Here is a 10,146-nt window from a genome sequence, read left to right as displayed (position 1 = left end):
GAGAGAGAGAGAGAGAGAGAGAGAGAGAGAAGGAAGGAAGGAAGGAAGGAAGGAAGGAAGGAAGGAAGGAAGGAAGGAAGGAAGGAAGGAAGGAAAAGAAAGAAAATATCCAGATAATAAAAACAAATGGGTAAATACATTAGTGAGTCTATACCAGAACTAGGTTTTTGTATGGAAAAGTGAATGTTTGCCCTAGTAATATTCAGGACCTTGGGTTTAGTGGCCACACATTTTATCATATTTTATTCAACAGAAGCTGTAGCTACCCAAAGCAAGATTGAGGTTAGTTAAAGAAGAAAATAGAGATATTGGCAGAAAAAAATCAAGAGTTTTCTAATACAAAACCAGATTACTCAGTGATTAAGTGAAAGGGAGATCAGATATTGGAGGCTGGAACTCAGACTGTTTATTAAAGAGGTCTGAGTAAAGAAATTGAGTGGTAGTTGATGTGGTTAGAAATACTCAAAAAACCCCAAACTTTACATAGCTTTGGATGGAAGCCTATGAATCTTTTGACTGCCCCTGTTCCATATTTTCTTTCCTAACACTCTACTCTCACGGCAAGGACCCAGCTGATCCTTTTGAAAAGGCATCTTGGTATATGAGAAATCCTTCCCCACCCCCACCCTGCTACAGCCAGGAAGGGCAACATTTGACTTTGGCAATGGAGCATCTAAAAAGTAAAGCAAGTGCTCTTAAAAACAACAGTCATCTCTTAGAGCATAACTTTAATGAATATTAATTCTAAAAGGCTTCCTCCCCAACCCCACCAACCAGAGGTGCGGTTGGTAGGAAACAATTGCATTGAAGGAATCTGAGTTCACTGCCTTATCTATATTTAAACCACCTAGATGTTAATAAGAAACTTCTTCCCATGAGCTCTACTTTAAGAGTCTCATGCTCTAGTGACTGAGCTAGACGGGCACTCTCATGAGCTCTACATTATAATGAAGAATCATAATAGGGCACAATTTCTTCCCACGAGGCTCTATGAAATAACTTCAAAATGTGTGACTATCCATAAAGTTAGCTATATAAGAAATACTATGTATGCTAATTTCTGTAAGTCATGTCCTTTTTACCTCAAATACCTCATCTCTTAAGGCTGGTGACAAATTTAACTTAAGGTATTCTTGTGATCCCCAACCCCACTTTTTTTCAGCATCGTTAGTCTCTGAAGGTATGATCATTTGGTTGCAGTGGTTATTGTTTAGATCCCTTTTTTGTTTTGACCTACATGGTCACTTCAAGCCTTCATTGTTACATCTCTGCCATGCTTGAGACACAGAAATCCTTGGTGCGGAGCTCTGGGTGTGGACTGACCATCCTCAAGCACTTGTGACCATCATTTCTGAGGTCCTTCAGTCCTGCTAGAGTTGTCTGCATGTCTCCTCTTCTCCAAGTATCAACAACACTCTATTTTTTTTCAGCTGCAAGAATTTGAAGGCTCACATCTCCCTTTCTTCATGTCTTTTTTTAGACTTTTGGAAACAATCCCGAAAGCCTTGCAACAAAAGCCATGGAAGTACTTGAAGAGACAGAAAGAAACGGTGGAGAAAGAGAAGATAGAAAATACAAGAAGAAAATGAAAACTAACATCTCCAAAAAATATTTTGCCCTAAATTCTAAGACTAATTTAAGGGAGATTGCAAAAAAAGAAGCTGTTGTTTAATTTGAAGTCATTATGAAATATGTACAGAGCTTAAGGCTGGAATGCAGCCTTGAGGCATGGGTAGTAATTGAACTGGAGAAAAGGCACTGTGCACTGGCCAAACTAGAAGGCCAACTGAGAGCAGCTGCCGAGGCTGTCGGAGGAAGCGCAGTAAGCAATTGGGACGCTTTCCTACTTGTCTTCATGGACACCAGGGCAATATCCTAATTACACTGCCGTTTTCTAATATCAGCTCTTTGAAAAAATCCAAATCAAACTTTATCCAAATGAATGAATGAATGAATGAATGAATGATCAATCTGGGATGTAGAAGGGAGCTGGAGCTTGTTTAATAATTTTTTTTAACTTAAAAGAATGTCAGTATCATATCACCCTTTTAAAACCTCTTCATATGTACTTCTTTCCAGAATGATGGTTTTTACTACATTTTCTTAATTACACCTTTGAGATAAGTAAGAATCACGTCTGTTTCCACCTACTCCTCGCTTCATCCACCATGATTAGAGGAGCTAGATCCTGGCATAAGCACATCTGTCAGTTTTAAATGATTTTTTGCAATGCAATGATTATCTCGCTTAATGACAGCATAGCTTGGAGAAAAAACATTTACACCTTCTTCAATTAATATTTAATATTAAAATCTACAAGATTATATTTGAAAATGAAATGAATAATTTCATGTGAAGTTTAAAAACAAATCAAACTTAACCCCTTTGGTTAGAAGTAAATCAGCCTTCTAATGAAGATACAGAATAAATTATAATGCTTTATGAAAGTACAAATGAATGAGATACATTAATAAAAAAAATAGAATTAACCAAAATAGATGTAACAAAATAAAGCAAATTTTTGTAAAATCATGTTGCATATTTTCTCTACCAATGAACTTAGGATACATAATTTATTAAGTTATACAATCAAGTTCTGGTAATTAGTACAGGAAATATTGGTCTTAGTTTACAGATGAGGAAATTAAGTTTCAAAAAGCTATTTTAATCAGTGGCAAAAATGAGTAAGTGACCACAATGCACTGAGTAATTTCATTTTTAACACTAAGTCAATAATAGGACTAGTCCTACATGATGGTCAATTAATAGCTGCTTACATGATATTACATGATATTATTGAACACACCTTTCTTACTTCTTGGTAATTATCTCCACTGGTAAGTCTTTGATAATAACCACTGGTTATCTTTTCATTAAACTTTATTAAAACAGTCTCTTTCTCTTATGATTAGTATGTCCATATAATTTATCATCCAAATATGGATAGTCTTTTGAAGGAAAGTGGATACTCTTAGCAATTATACTGAATAACAGGTGTGAACTGGGTAAACCAGGATATAGGGCTCTATATGATGCATCTCTGTTATGGTTGCAGAAACGTAGTTATGACCCATTATAACCATACATTGTTAGATTTATATAGCATAGACAGAACCCCAACTGGACATGTAACAGGCATATATTGATTTGGACTTTACGATTGGATGGTAGGAATACTTAATTTGGGCATCCTGGTGGGACAGCTTGTGACTGAGGGGCTAAGGATACATGCAAAGCATGGAAGAGGGGTAATGATATTTATCTTGTAAAGATTAATGGGGACAAAATAAAAACCAGCTATCCATTATCCAGATTTGCCTATGGTGCCTTAGGGATTGAGGTGGGGTTTTTTTGTTTTGTTTTGTTTTGTTTATTGGTTTTTTTTACATATTGATCAAAAGAGCAGGTATGTTTCTTCCTTTTATTAATTAGATTGTGATAGCTATGTAAAATTTTATTGAATTTAGTATTTGAGCTCTAATTTAAAACCTACAAGCAATTTTTAATTACAGTTTAATTTATTTGCCTAAAATGACATTTGCCCTTGTAAGAAAGAAAAGACCAAGACAGGAAAGATATCAAAAACATTAAGAAATATGTGTTTAATTAGCCAAGTAAAGATAAATACAATTTGGTTAATAATTTCTGTCAATATATGTTTATGTCATCTTTATTTAATATCATGCGCACTTTTCCATGTCTTTAAAATATCTAATAAAGATATTTTAAATGTCTACATAATATTTTCTCATGTATATTATTGTATTTGATGTTAGCTTATTTTTTAATATTTAGGACAATTTCAAGATTTTAGTGCCCATAATCCTCAAATGAAAATCTTTGTATATAACTATTTGCTAACATCTATTATTACTTCCTTAGACCAGTCACTAGGCTAATAAAAATGAAATGTTATGAAAATGAATTGTTCAAAGATAGGAACACTTTCAGAGTTAAGATGAGTATTGCCAAATTATGTTCTATAAAGGATTTCAAAATTTACATGCTTACTACCTATGTATTAGTGTGAAATTCTCAACATACCCTTGAAGCATTGAACGATATGTAGATAGAAAGAATATGGTATCTGACTGTTGCTTTTTAATGTGGTTATTTTTTATTACTAGTGAGGATGCTTATTGGTTATTTATTTTTTATGGATCATTCATTTCTTTTGGCCTTTCAATCAACTATTTAATAAGCTTTACCTATAATCTCACTAGCAAGCAATATAACTCATTGCTAAAACTTTATATACCAACTCGGTATCCAGAGTAGGAAATGATACCAGCACTGATCTCAGCTTAGGTGGGCAAATGAACCAACACTGAGCTCCTGTAGTTTCTAGCACAGGATCTTCATGACTTTGGAAACCCTTACTGTGCTTTCCAAGTTCCCAAGTTTTGGCATCTGGCCACAGGACATTTACTGGACATTCACATTCACTACAACTGCAAGCACGCTCATACTGAAAGAAATTGCAGTCACATCTTTCTGTCTTTGAATTAGCCTATGACTTCCAGTTAGTCATTATGAGTATTAATAATAACACACAAGCAGAACATTTGTCATTATCTTCTTATAGTAAATAGTCTTCTATTGTATAAGCAGGCGCTTTTCAGTAAATTAGTATTCAGTTTTACTAAATCTCATTTTGCTAGCTTTTGGTAATTCGCACCTCTTCAAAAGGTATCCCATTTACTCTGACAGAATGATATTTCCACTAAGACAGTCTACATTGTGAGTCATCAAGAAAGGGTTAGGCAGTCTCCAAGTACAAATTCAGAATGGGATAAGAAAGTTTTTTATTCAGATGAAACAATTTCTTAAAACAGTCCTTTAGAGACAGAAAAGGTACTTTTAGAAAATGTACATAAAGAGAGTAGTTGTTTAAGGAAATAACAGAAGTCTGCCTCACTGACATGCTAACTCAAATCCTCAGCAAATTAGCACCAAAAAGAATTAGTCCCTTTTCCTGTTGCTCGGTTAAGCAGGTGGCCAGCACTGACTGTCATTTAATGACAAAGCAACACAGGACAACAAACATGATTGTTTCCCTCGAAAGATTAATACTTTGAATTAATATACAGTATTCTCCACTCAGGTCAAGAAATATATGTCCATAGAGACAGGAGATATTATATGGCCTTGTTACATTTTGGTGGAATATGTAAGCATTATAAAACATTAAATATTTTTGCTACAGAAATCACATTAGATTTGTTTTACATTAGCAAGAGCACAGAGGTTCTGTTTGTTTCTTTGTTTTGCCAAAGGGGACTGTGATGCTAACAAAACTAAGATGAGAGTTGTCCTGGCACCTTCACTGTTAAATTCCTATCAGATCATGCTCTGATTTGGAGTAGAAAAAGCAATAAACAAATTGTGGACTTCCAGGAGCCCACAAGACCTAGTATCTCCCCATAACTTAGCACTAATATATCAGGTAGGTAAGATGCTCATATTCATAGGACTCTTGGTTTAAGCAAAGTTTTCAAAAGGCTAAAACATGCAAAGCCTTAACCAGAAATTCATTAAGCTACTAGGTCTACACATCATTTTTCAGAAAAAAGGTCTTCGAGGGAAAAAAAAGCCTACAGGTATTTATTTATCGAATATATTTATTTTTTATACTCAAACTATTTTTAAAGGAATTTGAGGTTGCTTATGGCAAAAGCACATAAATTAAACAATTATAAAGAAAGTAAGGAAGAAATGTCAAAAGCCATGTAGCAGAAGGGAGGCAGAGGCGGGTACCATGGCCTTCGGTCCAGGGAAGGTCCTCATTTAATGTTGTTGATAAGTTATGCAACTTAAGGTGAAACAACATATAACAAAACCAATTTTACCATAGACTAATTGATATAAACAAGATTTAAGTTCCTAGAGCACCTCATTAATGTTATAATGGAACAATGTTGAACGAAACAACATTATTCCAGGACCTGCTGTGTACTGAAGATCACATTAAGGGGGGCAGTCAATATCCCATGTATTCAGTATTTTAGTGGCAGTCGTTGTGTAGCTAGAGTGCTGCATGAAGACACAGACAGATACTGGGTGGGGGATGTTTGCCAGAGGGGATTTTTAGAGATGCTCAGAAAGTGGATGTGAAGGGACTCCTACATTTGTATAAACTTTGTCTACTACTCAATTGCACCTTCAAGGTGCATCTGCTTCTCTACTTACTTTTCTGGCCCAGGAAAAAGCAGTTCACTGTTATCCAAAAAGTGTTGAAGGAATGGGGTGAATGAAGGTTGGAGTCAGTTACAGAGTTAATACATGGTGCTAAAACTTTGGGTTCATTCATTCATAAAAAAAAGAAAGAAAAACTTTCTAAGGCAGAGAGATCTGTCTGCTCTTCTTCCACTACCAACATTCTAGCATTAAATTACACTCCTTTTTGCAAGCTGACAGTAATACTTTCAATATTATTTTAAAATTTTATTTTAAGCAGTTTAAATGTTTCAAAATTGTTTAGGCAGTTTCCATGAATTCAAAAGGTTAAAAAAAAAAAAGGAAATTGGAGGGGAAGAGACAGGATAATACTGTGAAATACTGTGATTACAGCACATAGTGATGGTTCATCAGCTGACTTGGGAAATAGAGTGGAAAGCTGATTGAACGTATGTTTGCATCAATGAGTATGCATCAGATAAATTGTGTTCTGAATATTCTGAGTAAACTGAAAAGTATAAAGAAATTTTAGAAAAACGGCAAACAAAAAAGTTGAGTAAACACAATTTTGGTACCTAAAGTTATAAATTCCTCATTAGAAAGTTTTACTATTACAAAAAAGATTATTAAAGGTCTCAGGCAATTTTATTGCCTTTGAAAATGAATCTTTAAAAAATAAAATTAAAAATAGATGAAATAACTTCTCATACCTTGCATAATGTTCAACATAATTTAATTTTGCAGCTTCTCACAATGCATTTTTATACTATGTCCAACATGTACATTGCTTTTATTCATGATACTAACATTTGCTTAAAGCTCACCAGCAGGTGGCACTACCACACACTTAAAGCAGTGAAAACAAAAGGACTTGTTCAGCTTTATCTGGGAACATTGATTATTGTCAGAAAAATAAACTCCTCTTAAAAACAAATATAATTTTATTTTTAATAATGTCTAAATAAAAATTCAAAGCATGACTTTGAATTCTCAATATTTTTATGAATTATACAGAGATGATTGTATATCTTTCTATTTATCCATCTACCTATCTATAGTTTCTTCAGAAAATCTGGAGTCACACAAAAGAGAAGCATCAAGTATGCACATGAAATGTGTTTTTAGGACAAATAGGATGAAGGTAGATAGTTGTGCAAAGTTTTTCCTGGTGCCTGGAATAACCTTAGAGAGGCATTTGTTTAGGAGATCCCAAAATGTATTTATTGATTAATAAAAAAAATCATACTTCATGATTAAACTGTTTAAAATTATCTTTGAATCATGAGTAAATGATAACTGTTGGTTTCAATTCTTAATAATAATGTAACACTTATTTTTTTATCTAAATAATCTTACCACTTAAACCATAGATACATGAGAGGATATAATAACACTTTTAAAACAAAAAAAAATTATGCTGTACTACAAAGTATTTTCAAAATTTGCAACACCAAAGCTTACATAAAATGTGTTTTCCAGCATACAGTTTGCTGGATATCAGGGAGTATGTGAGAAAAACAAACTCTGAGTGAATATTGGTTTATTTATTCTGTCTCACTAAGTACAAATGAAATAAGATGTATGTTTTTTAGTTTAATATATCCTGATCAACACTGTAGAACACCACACTAGAAAAACCCTGTATATCTGAGCAGCTGCATCTGGTCTGACTCCTGTTTTGGAAAATAAAGTTTTATTGGAACATAGCTAGGCTCATTTCTCTGTGAATTGTCTATAAATGTTCTCACATTATAATAGCTGAGTTGAGCAGTTGCTACAGAAATGATATAGCCCACAAAATCTAAAATATTTATTATCTGACCCTTTACAAAAACAATTTGCCAGTCTTGCTCTAAAATACAAATTTTATCTTTTATCTCTTTTTCCCTCAAATCGCATAAAGAAATTGCATGAACAAAAGTACAATGATAGTATGTGCATGTCTATTTGTGGTATTTGTCATTTCGCCCTACCAATCATCATACAAATAATTTAATGAAGCCTCAAAATTTTAATCAGTACAAAATTCCTCTGACTTCCAATAATCACAGATGAATACCACATGAAGCCCAGAGGATACAAACAGTTATAAGTCTCAGCTCCTGCAATCTAGGAGTATGAAGTCTTTTCAGAGAGATGACACTTATAAAAACTCTCTAATAGTACAAACCAACATAAGCTAACTTCCAAGGAGAAGGCACAGTCAATAAATGCTCTCAGAATTCAAGGAAAGGAGAAAGAATTGTTTAAGATAACTAAATTCAGAGGCTATGTTATCAATAACACTTTTAAAGGCAGAGAACTAACTTGTTCATAATTAGTAGGATTCACAAATTTGGCAATGTTTTATCTGGGGCAAATTATACTCAGAGATTGAGATTGTCTTTGCCAATAATTTATTCAACACTGGTTTACTGTGGGAATTATAATTTATAGTAATATTTCACAAGCCCATAGCATATAGGATAATGTCTCTTAATGAACCAATAAAGAAATACACTCCAAACCGATGATAGATAATCACGCTATTGTTCCAGCAAAGAGAAAATGAAAGAAATTAAGTCCAAATTTAGTTGAGGTGTACCTTTCTAAGAGTTGGTTCTTGGTAGAGTCAATCCCTCCAACTAAATGCTGCGTGTCAGCTGAAGGCTTAGTTCCCTCGCTCCTGGGTCACGTAGCTTAGCAGGCAAGGGCTCCAGTGTTTGCCAGCAAGGTGGGTTGCTCGGAAGGTAATTGCTCCATTGCACCACTGCCTCCTAGGAGTAGCTCCACCAGGAAACACATGTCCCTTCTCGCCCAGAAACTGCTGAATTATTTTACACCACTCCAGGTAGATCAAGAGTAGCCTTGTCACAGTGTTAACGTCCGGCTGCCTGCCACTTGAAACAGTAAAAAATCGAGAGAGGAAATTGGTGGAAGGAAAAGCCGGTTTTTTCAGAATGCTGGCATTCCAAGAGGATGGCGAACTCCTGCCTCAAGGGCCATTTTTCCCATTCCTAGAATGGTCAGAAGGCTTTACAGGTAGACAAGGAGAAGCAGAACAAAGAAGAGGAGTGAGTTATGCAACTCCTCGAGGAGAACATTTCCTGGGGCCCAGTTTGTTCAATGATGTTATCTCAAACCCGGTGTTATGGGTGAGTCATGCCATCTGACAGTCAAGAAGGGCAGCCTGGTTGCTGATGTCGGAAGGGCTGACTCAGTTTCTTGCAAGTGAGTGTTCTGCTGATTAGCTAGGTATGCGTGTCGCCTTAAGAAAGCTGAGCAATTACATTGGGCAGTGAGGGAGAGAAGCAAAGGGAAAACAGCTGACTAGCAAACTAGGAGGTGAATCAAGCTATATAGGCTGATTAAGTTATTGAAATCCTAAGTTTCACCCTTACAGCCTGACCATGGGAGGAGCAAGTGCCTCAAGATCTTCAGAGAACTGTTTAGATCAGCAAAGAGTAGCTTTGCCCACCAGATACTCTTGATAAGTCCTCACAAATTCTTGGTATTTAAAGTTTAAAAGTTCATCACCTGATGGTTGCTCCTCCCCAGTTTCTTATTGGGAAGTCCCCCATCAATTGCTGACCTACTGAGCGCTGATCAATAGCAACACATGTTTATAACAACATCCTGGCACAGCCTCCTCAATGTAAACAAAATCACCCTTGGATCAAAACAACTTCACTTAAGTCATAAACAAGTGGATATGAAATCAAAACAAAGTCAATACACAGCAGGGAAGAAGAGGAAAGAACATTCCAGATGAAGGGAATAGCTTGAATGATTTCAATGTGGGTACACATATTCAGAGCTTTTCATAGTTTTACTATGAATACGTTAATATATTCTTTAGCTTTGGGGCATTTGTGGGTATTTTAACTTATAGTGGAAATGTGTGTCCAATTTATAAAGGGTAATTTCTACAAGAAATTAAATGTTACATTTTATAGAAAAATAATGACTGCATGATGACTGTAAAACCTA

The 10,146-nt window shown here is 35.0% G+C and overlaps 1 protein-coding gene across 1 annotated transcript in view; it reads right to left on the bottom strand.

Moving 5' to 3' along the window:
• POU1F1 (POU class 1 homeobox 1) overlaps nucleotides 1-9,143 on the bottom strand; it is a 39,447-nt gene extending 30,304 nt beyond the window's left edge. The window contains exon 1 of the mRNA XM_019629864.1: nucleotides 8,762-9,143. The gene's annotated coding sequence lies outside the window, so the exon portion shown is untranslated. The remainder of the gene's footprint in view (nucleotides 1-8,761) is intronic.
• Nucleotides 9,144-10,146: the final 1,003 nt, after the last annotated feature.

Source organism: Hipposideros armiger, unplaced genomic scaffold (assembly GCF_001890085.2).
Source record: "Hipposideros armiger isolate ML-2016 unplaced genomic scaffold, ASM189008v1 scaffold_874, whole genome shotgun sequence".
Lineage (NCBI taxonomy): Eukaryota > Metazoa > Chordata > Mammalia > Chiroptera > Hipposideridae > Hipposideros > Hipposideros armiger.
This window is presented reverse-complemented; position numbering and strand designations above follow the sequence as displayed.